Source organism: Myodes glareolus, chromosome 3 (assembly GCF_982192425.1).
Source record: "Myodes glareolus chromosome 3, mMyoGla1.1, whole genome shotgun sequence".
NCBI lineage: Eukaryota > Metazoa > Chordata > Mammalia > Rodentia > Cricetidae > Myodes > Myodes glareolus.
Genome location: NC_142028.1, coordinates 117,785,316 through 117,795,588, shown reverse-complemented (window position 1 = coordinate 117,795,588; position 10,273 = coordinate 117,785,316). Strand labels below are relative to the sequence as shown.

General features: G+C 40.6%; 1 long non-coding RNA gene across 1 annotated transcript; it reads left to right on the top strand.

Annotated features, from left to right (window-relative positions):
• Positions 1-1,263: 1,263 nt before the first annotated feature.
• Positions 1,264-3,738, top strand: LOC148122797 (uncharacterized). Its single transcript, XR_015737585.1, has 3 exons — positions 1,264-2,042; positions 2,825-2,843; positions 3,105-3,738. It is a non-coding gene; the product is annotated as an uncharacterized LOC148122797 (long non-coding RNA).
• The last annotated feature ends 6,535 nt before the right edge of the window (positions 3,739-10,273 follow it).

Sequence of the window (10,273 nt, the reverse complement as noted above, 5' to 3'; positions counted from 1 at the left end):
GATACTAGGAGAGAATAGGGAGAGGGATGAATTTGGTAATTATGGCTTCCCCTTGCTCTTGTGCCTCCCTGTCCCCAAATTTCTAGGCAACTGTTAGACCCTTCTGTGCTCCTTTCATTTGGTCCCAGACTGGTGCAAACTTTTATCTTATACCTATGTATCCCAATACACTAGGTAGAAAAAAATAGCATTCTTTTCAGTACTTACTAAGAGAATTACGCCAAGAAGTTAAATAAAAAAAGTGAAAGTATCTGGACAATTGGGCATAGTAGCCCTCTTTAACCCTAAAACTAGGAATTCGATGGAGGTGGGTCTTTGAGTTTTTAGGCTAGCCATTCTACATAACAACTTCCAGGTAAACCAGGCCTTCGTAGTGATACTCTATGTTCTTTAAAACAAAACAACAAGAAGGAACACAATATATAAGGAATTTCTGACACTTGTTCTTCTCAGATTTGGAGAAAAAAATCACTTTATACAGAATGTAACCAAGAGCCTCCCTCAAACTAAATTCCTGAATTCAAACCTGCCCTTTAGGCAGCACTCCAGGGCATGTTCTGCTCTTTGCAAGGTTTAATTTTGAAGAAGCACATTGCTGGGTAAAAACAGGACTTCAGGGTACAATATAATTCAAAATGCAATTAAAATAAACTCTTCGAGTGGAAATGCAAGATGCATTTTTATTCTATTAAAGCCTTTGGCCTTATCACTGCAGAGTACTTCTATAGTAACCAGTCTCACACAATAGGCAGCATGCCTCAGCTGAGCAAAAACAAACAAGGCCTTCAAACACGACAATAACTTCCTGTACCTGCTTTTGTTTGCTTGCTGAGCCTGCAAACACTGGGAGTTGCTGAAATACACAAGCGTAACAGCTTGAGTCAATATTTGCCTGTTAAACTGTGGTGTTTTTATTTTGCAAGGTGACTGAACTCCTTGAATAAACATATCTCCTGGTAGGCAGGAAGCAGAACTACATAAGGAAGACACCAGAAAGAGGGCCCAAAACAGAATCAGCCCTGCCTTCCTGGTAGCACTCCAGTGGGAAATCCTGAGTCTTCAGAGGGTCCTGACTTAACACTTTTCATTCAGAGACAAAGAACTAACCCCTTGGGGCCGAGGAAGTGCCCAGGACAAGTTATACTACCTGTCTTTAAGATTATTCTCACCAAGTCATGTGTGGTGTCTTTTCATCAGACTCTAGGATCACAACTACTGAACCACTATATCTCATGAGGCTGAGAAAGCATGATCCTAGTAAGTTCCTAGGTCATAACCATGCAGTTGATTCTGGGACAAAGCACTGGTCTAGACCAGTCCAATTCAACACAAGTGCAATGTGGGCAAACCATTGTTTATAACTCTACAGTTACCGAAGGTGAACAAATAATTGTGAAGTGAGGTTAAATATCATTCTAACAAGTAGTCTCAGCATGCAGAGAATAGGTTTCAGGGCAGCAGCATCTGAAAAGCGTACTGTTAGTCTTCTGCTGCCACTTTAAGAACTAACCACGCCCACCCCAGCCATTTTTGGACCTCCCCCTCAGCCATCTGTTCTCTCTCTCTGGTGCGTGTGTGTGTGTGTGTGTGTGTGTGTGTGTGTGTGTGTGGGTGCCTGCACGTGCGTGCGTGCGTGTGTGTGTGTGTGTGTGTGTGTGTGTGTATGTATGTATGTCTTTGTTTTCTCTATGTTTGTCTATGTTTTCCTTTCTTTAAGTAATAAATGTTTAGCTTTATTTATAGCCTTATGTCCATTTACTCTGCCGTCTGACTCTGCCACTCGCCCGGGGACCCTGTACTACTCCAACGGCAGCTTCTGCCTGGCTTGAGGCCGCCCAGGCCATCATATCATATTATTTTTAAAAAAAGAACAATATTGGTGCCGGGACTGGAAAGATTCACCCGCCAAGGGCCAGAGTTCCAGCTTTACCTTTTGTCCGGGACTCTGACCACCAACTTCCGGGATTGAATCGGACCGAGGGCCTTCCTCAACACCGCCAACTGCCTGGACTCCTTCCCACAAACAACATCGGCTTCTAATTGTAAGTTTCCTCACTCCAACCAGCTTATCTGAGCCTTTTTAACCCGGGATTGACCAGTCCTCCCGGTCTTTGTGGGCTCGGGGAGGGGTACTTTGCCCCGTCACTGGCGTATGACTTGCATCCTGTTAAGCCCATGCATTCCCTCACCTGCTGGCCCCGGGCCTCCAGTCGTCTTCCTCTCTCATTTCATTCTGTTCTTCTTTCTCATCTTTCTCATGGAAAAGGCTGATCTGGTTCGGCCTATACCCCCCACATGTGGATTGAGGACTCTCACCCATGTGTCCTGGGTGGTCGATTATTTGCATTTGACCTAAATGGGGAGCCGTTCCCCATAGGCTCATGATGCCATGGTTTTTGAGGGATTTTCACGGTCTTGACCTGGAAAAGCAAGTCGTACCAGCCTAAATATGCCTTAAATTGTCTGTTTATGCAGTTTTTTCATGATTCAGACTCTGCATAACAACCAGGCAGCCCCCTGCTTTTAAAATCCCCGCGGTCTTTCCATTCAAGCCACAACACGTGTCCGTCGCCATGTTCATGGGGTCAGGTGACTTTATCGTTAGATTCACTGAGAGCCAGATCATGTGACCAGGCCCTCCCACTGTTATGTATGTCCCGCTTTCCCCTCCCCCTCCTCAGTGTTCACTAAAATCCTCTCCTTAGCTGTGATTACAGGAGTTTTGCATACTGACATGCTTTCTGATAGGGCCCATCAGAGAGCATGCATTCTGCCTAATTCCTGTTCTCTATGTATAATAATTGTTCATTTCATCTCGTTTCAGACTACAAAATCATAAACTGGTATGTATTTTAAGCTGTTTTCTACCATTGTCAGTTCTGCCACTAATCTTAATGTTACAAACAGTTTTTTTTCTTTCTGTCTGTCTTTTTACAAATGTGGATCTTACCTATTAAGAGTCGATATAGTCAAACTCAAACCCAATCTTCCAGACAGATTCTATACTGTAGCTACACCTAATAATCAGCCCTCAACTGCTCAGAGATCTGGGGAATGTGATATTTAAATGTTTAATTATTTAAAAAACTTTTCATAACAAAAAGACAGGTTGGCTCCTAGCAAGCACTCTGTTTTCTCCGAGAAGACGGAAGACCAACGTCCATCTGCAGTTTGCTTCGACTGCCAAGCGCTGACCACTGGGCAAAAACTGCCTATCACATAAACTGGAGACCTCCAAACATGGACAGAATCACTGGAATCGACAGCCTAGCTGCCCAGGGTCAAGGTAGGCCTGTCTTCCTAAAGATTTCCTAGTTCACAGGGTCTTCAAAAGCCTGGCAGGCTCTACATTAAACAACAAAGGTCAAATGCAACCTTCAGCGACCAGGGAGGACCAAAGAGTAGCTCTGGGTGCCAACCAAGTAAGTTCTCTGTCATTTTTTAATCAGTAACTCAAGTAAAATCTTATCCTTCTCAAAGATCTCTGACAGTCTGATAGCTGAGAGGTTTTGCCAGGTTGTCTCACCAAATAAAAATACTTTTCATTATAATTTCTGTTTTTACAAACCCAGGGAGTTCTTAATACAATATATATGTCTAAAACTACTGTTTTTTTTATAAGTTCCAGGGAACCAAATTAAAAAACCCACCGTAAACAGGTCAGATACAAACCTCTCAATTCCCTGGTCCTAAAATTTTTTCTCAATTTAACTTTGTCCTCTGTTCTGCCAACACCCTAACCAGGTACAAGAGACACCAGACATTTCCATGCCACAGACACCTGTCCTGTCGGGAGCAGAGACCAGCTATGCCAGAATGTGACCAACACCCAGCTTCTCTCGGATCTCCCTCACCCCCACCCCCCCAAAGACGACGCCCACAAATCAGCTGGAAGCAGTCTTGAGAATTCGCCACCCCAATTCCTTCAACCTGTAATGTCTAACCTTCTACTTTTTATTATAAAAAGAATCCGGGAATGTTAGTCTTCTGCTGCCACTTCAAGAATTAACCACGCCCACCCCAGCCACTTTTGGACCTCCCCCGCAGCCATCTTCTCTCTCTCTCTGGTGCGTGTGTGTGGGTGCGTGCGCGCACGCATGTGTGTGTGTGTGTGTGTGTGTGTGTGTCTTTGTTTTCTCTATGTTTGTCTATGTTTTCCTTTCTTTAAGTAATAAATGTCTAGCTTTATGTATAGCCTTTACTCTGCCATCCACCCTATCCAGCTGCCTGACTCTGCCGCTTGCCCGGGGACCCTGTACTGCTCCGGCGGCAGCTTCTACCTGGCTTGAGGCCGCCCGGGCCATCATATCATATTATTTTTAAAAAAAGAACAATACATGCTCTTCTTTATATGCAATGGTGTAGTGTTTGTCTGGGATGGACGGATACACAATTATCTGCACTGTTGAAATAAGCTTCAGATTTCTTGCAGTGCCAAATAAAATGTACTACTACATAATTATTCACTATTGTTTCCAGAAATGACAACAAAAAATATGACCGTGTTCAATATAAATACAATATTTTCCCACAGATTTTGACCCAGGGTTAATTCAGTCAAGAAATGTGGAATCAAATTCATGACCCAGGACATCTAATTTGACTGAAGCACATATCATATGGTAAATGGTCATTTGTAGATTATGAGTATGGTACAACATAGCACAGTTATAGCTTATATTTACAGATCCCTCCCAGATCATTGTCTATAGTTGAGGGTTTTCCTTGTGGTGGGTGCCTATTGAGGATCCTGGTGCCCATTCAGAGGATTCTGGGGAATCCTTGAGGCATAAAGCAACTGAGGTAGGGAGACAAATGCAAAGTCATGTTGAAAATGTATGAGGGAGGAGAGAAGAGACAGAAGGAGGAGGAAGTGAAAGAAGTGGGAAATTAGTGTTATTACTGTCATTCTAGTCTACCTCCATTCCTTGGAAACATCCTGAAAATACCTGGAAATCTATATCAACATTAGAGAGAATCCCCTTTGCCCTCAAGAGCAATAGATTTAATGAATTTGGATACCTTATTATTATTATTTTTTAATAAAGCCGCTTTATGAAAAAATTGACATGAATTCCCAGGCTGCAGATTCATGCAAATGAAGATAAGAAAAACGAGTGATTTGTTTGGAAGTTATCTCTTCTTCTGGGGTACCACTTCTCATTCTCACCTCACTCACTTCCTGGTCTCCAAAGAAGAAGAGGAGACAGAGTGAAATTAAGTTTTTCCTGAACATAAACAGATATTGATAAAAAGAGAATGGTTCATTGTTCTGATTTTATTGGCTGGTTAATCTGCAATGAATAATTATAATAAAAATTAAGCATTGAAAGCATGGCTGTACTTAGTGCTTTTTCGATGTTATACCATTGCTTGAGGCTTGGTGGTTTGATTATTCTATGTAATTATTTATTCATCCCATAACATACAGATATGGAGAGCTGGGATGAGAAAATGACCTAAGGAAGATAGTGATTGATAGTCTATCTCTCAGCAAAGGTTTTTGTTTTTATTTTAATTTTTAAACCTGTGCCATTCACTGGAAAAGACTTGGTGAGTTTTTTTCCTTGCCAACATACATGTTTCAAGCCCCAGATGATTGGGCACCCTAGTCACACAATGTACTTCCAACCTCTCATGATTTGAACATGAGATCTCTCCCCTACAGTCTTGAATTTTGGTTCCTTGCTCCCTGGCTTGTTGTGCTGTTTTGGGAGGCTGTGGAATCTTTACTATTGAGAGCTAACTTGCAGAAGTAAGTCATTAGAAGTCATTGAAACTTTTACCCAATCAAGTTTCCAGCCCCTCTTTTACACTTGCTACTCAGCTCCCAGTAACTGCATCCAGAATATGTTTCCCTACAACGGACAGAGTTCTTCACCACATCTTCCCTATCTATGTCTGTGCACAAAAGTTTTTCTGAAGAATTGAGTTAAACCTTTTCTCAAGCTATGTGAGTATGAGAAAGCTAATCAACGTTTTGTTTTTTTTTTTTTTGAGTTTCAGGATTTTTTATTTCCCAAACTAAAATTCTCCACTCCATTTCTTTCTTTCTTTCTTTCTTTCTTTCTTTCTTTCTTTCTTTCTTTCTTCCTTCCTTCCTTCCTTCCTTCCTTCCTTCCTTCCTTTCTTTCTCTTTCTTTCTTTCTTTCTTTCCTTATTTATTTATTTATTAAAAAATCCCACCTTCTCCCCACCTCCCATTTCCCTCCCAATTTCTCCACTCCTCTTCCCCCTCCCTCTCCAGTCCTAAGAACAGTCAGGGTTCCCTGCTCCATGGGAAGACCAAGGTCTTCCCCTCTCCATCCAGGTCTGGGAAGGTGAGCATCCAAACAAACCAGGCGCCCACAAAGCCAGTCCATGCAGTAGAATCAAAATCCAGTGCCATTGTCCTTGGCTTCTCAGCCAGCCCTCATTGACAGGCACATTCAGAGAGTCTGGTTTGATCACATGCTCCATCAGTCCCAGTCCAGCTGGCCTTGGTGAGCTCCCATTAGATCAGTCCCACCATCTCAGTGGTCGCCCTTTTGTCTGTGGGGTCCTTGGACTACCAGGATTCCCTGTCTCAGAGCTAATCTTCTTTAGAACAAGGGTGACCAGAGTTCAGTTACCAGGATGCCAATCCTCTGGTGCTAGTTGATCTGCACTCATGGCGACAAAGGACTATAATGCTGGCGAAGGCCGCAGTTTGTCAGAATGGAGACTAACCAGAGCGAATTAATACATGACAACTAAGAGGCTAAACTCAGTGCATTCTAACACAGACCCAAGTCAGCACTTCTTATTGCCTGCATATCAACATGTATCAGCTCCTTTCCCAGCACCATGTCTGCCTGCATGCCACCGTGACCACCTCCATGACAATAATGGACTACTGAAAATGTAAGCTGTCACCTCATTTACTTGTTTTCCTTTATAAGAGTTACTGTAGTCATGGCATCTCTTCACAGCAATAGAAACTCTAAGTAAAGCATATGGATAGACTGATCACTCAAATTTATAAAAAGGAAAAGAGGCCTTTGAGATTGAGATTAGGTATCTTGTTTTTTTGCCTTATAGGAATATTTTGGCTTTAATTTGAAGGACCTGATTTTTCTTACTCTGTTATAGTATCAGACAATCTCCCATTTCTGATGACAATGTCTACTGTTTTTTTAATGATACCTTTCACAAACTGAAATGAAAGGAAGTTAACTGGTGACACAATTAGTGAGTAAATGTCAAGGTACAAGTGGCTCTAAAATGAAATTAAGATAAAATCAAGGTATCCTGTCTTTAACATGAACTCTTCATGAGTAATGAAAAGTCCATTTTCCCATTCTCTATGTTTAAACCTATATTTCACAGGTCATCCTCAGTTACTATAAGGTTCCTCATGTATCTAATAAATATATTTTTTAATCTTTCTTTTGTTTGTTTGATTTGGATAATGTATGCAAATGTGATTCTAGTTGTCTCAGAAACTCCAATAAAGTATCTCTTGTACTGTGTGTATAGGGCACATTTAGAAATTTAAGTCATTGTAACTGATAAGCAATGAATACAGTAGTTCTCAGAGAAAGGCAAAAAGGGAATGGGAAGAGGAGCAGGAAAAAATGGTAAGAGAGAAAGAGAGAGGGAACAAAACAGTATGTCTACAGATCCGTGTCACTTCTAAATTAGAAAAAGAACAGGCTGTGAGGTGATGGTGTGTGCCTTTAATCTCAGCACTTGGGAGACAGAGGGAAACAGATCTCTGTGAGTTCTTGGCCAGCCTGGTCTACAAGAGCTAGTTTGAGGACAGACTACAAAGCCACAGAGAAGAAACCCTGTCTTGAAAAACCATGAGAGAGTTAGACACACACACACACACAGAGAGAGAGAGAGAGAGAGGGAGGGAGAGAGAGAGAGAGAGAGAGAGAGAGAGAGAGAGAGAGAGAGAAGAAAAGCAGATATCATTCTAATTGGATCTTCTCCTTGTGGCTAAAAGCAATGATAACTGAAGAGGGAGATATGTCTTTCACATGTTCAGCAATCCCTATACTAAGATAACCTCTTTTACTCTGGTCAGAACTTCCCTGCAAGCTAAGCACTTCAACTAGAATAGAGTTTACACAGTTAACTACAGCAGTGAGTGGAGGACCTGCATCTAACCAAAGAATTAGCTGGAGTGAATGCAGAGCTAAATGTAATAACCAACAAAAATATCCTGAAGAAGAAATTTTGGTATTTTTTAGGCTGAATGCAAACTACCTTCAGTGTTTGTGTTAATGAAGTTTAATTCTTAGTGCTTTGAACATCCTCTGACTGCCAGATCTCTGACCTTCAAGGTGTGGGTCTATTTCTAGGCATTTATTCTCTCATTTCCTCATATTTTGCCTTGATTTTTCCACAATCTAAATTTATTTAGATTTTTATTTATGTAAGAGAGCCCCTTGCCTTTTTCAAGACTCTCCTCAGTAAGTCCAAAACAAAAGAATAAGAAACATGGATTTAAATGCTGTCATGTATTTTGTACTTAATAACTTACCTTTTATAACATTTACCAATATAAAAAATTGGGCGGTACCTATGTTGCCTCTAGTGAGTTATATTTCCAGCTTGATTTCATGCAGATGGATTACTTGATACATACAAAGTGTCCTCTCCTTATAAAACACAGAATAACAAAAAAAATAAGACTGGGAAAGAAAATCTCCAAAGAATATATCATACTTAAAACACTAAGTATACATAACAAAGATAGAGCATTAAAAGCTTCAAGAGAAAATACTCATGTTACATATGAAGGAAAACACATCAGAATGACAGATGATTTCTCATTGGAAACTTTGAAGCCAAGAGCAAAGCATTCCAAATCATAGAAGCCTATTTAAACCATCCTAGAATAATATAGCTAGCAAAACTACTCCCTGATGTCGGATTCCCTTCTGTATGATATGATTATGTTTTATTACCATTGGTTATTTAAGAAGCTGTTTTGGTCAATGGCTTAGTAGGGTAAATCCAGTGGGAAACACGAACAGAGATATAGAGAGAAAGTAGGTAGAGTCAAAGAGACGCCATGTAGCTGCTGAAGAAGAAAGATGCCAGCCACCAGCAAGAACCTTTGCGGTAGGTCATATCTTCATGGTGATACACAGATGAATAGAAATGAAATATTTTAAGATGCAAGAGATAACTAAAAATATGCCTAAATTATTGGCCAAACAATGTTGTAATTAATACAGTTTCTGTGCTATTATTTAGACCTGGGCAGCTGGGAAATGAATAAGCAGTCTCTGCCCACAACCCATAATAATTGAAGAAGAAAAACAAAATAAAACTTTCCACAATATAAATATCCTTCAAATTTTGAATAAAAGACATAAAAACAATACAAAAAGTAATTATTTCACACTGAGGAGGGGATGTACATAGTAGAGTGACTATATATAGGAAGATATAAGAAGCTGTATTTATTAAAACAGGAAGTAACACCGAGAACACAAGTCTGCAAAAATAAACAACGCAAGGACACAAATTAACACCACAATTCAATTACTTTAACTATTAATGTCCCAAATTCTTCAAAAAAAAAAGCACAGGCTAACTGGATCAAGAAACTAAATCCTTCTTTGAAAACTTGTCTACAAGAAACAAATTAAATTAACTAATTTAAAAAGCCCTATTTTTCTCATTTTATGTGCCAAATCCATTTCTCACTTCCTCCCTTCTTCCCACTCTCCCCACCCCTCTCTTTCCACCCCTTATCCACTTTTCAGATAGAGTAAGGCTTCACATAAGAGTTAACAAAATCTAGCAGATTGTTTTGAAGCAGGACCAAAGACCTTAACACTATATCTAGAATAAGTAAGGAATCCCTCCAAAGAGAATGGGTTCCAAAAATTCAGAACAAGCAGTAGGAATAAATCCTGTTCTCATTGCCTGTGACTCCACAGTCTGCCCCAGCCGTACAACTGTCATCTAAGTTCAGAGTGCCTAGTTTGATCCTGTGATGGTTCCCTAGCTGTCAGACTAGAGTTGGTGGGCACAGGTAAGCTGTTTCAGTGGGTGACTCCATCATGGTCTTCAGCTCTTTGTGTATTCTCACTCCTCTCACTCTTCAGCTTGACTTTGTGAGCTCAGCCCAATGCTTTGCAGTGGATCTGCATCTGCTTCCATCACTTGCTGGAAGAAGGTTCCATGATGACATTTAAAATAGTCTCAGTCTGACTAAGAAACACGTTTTAGTTTTAAAGATTTACACTGCCTTAGGGTAAAAGGAGAGACAAACATACACCAATTAAATAGA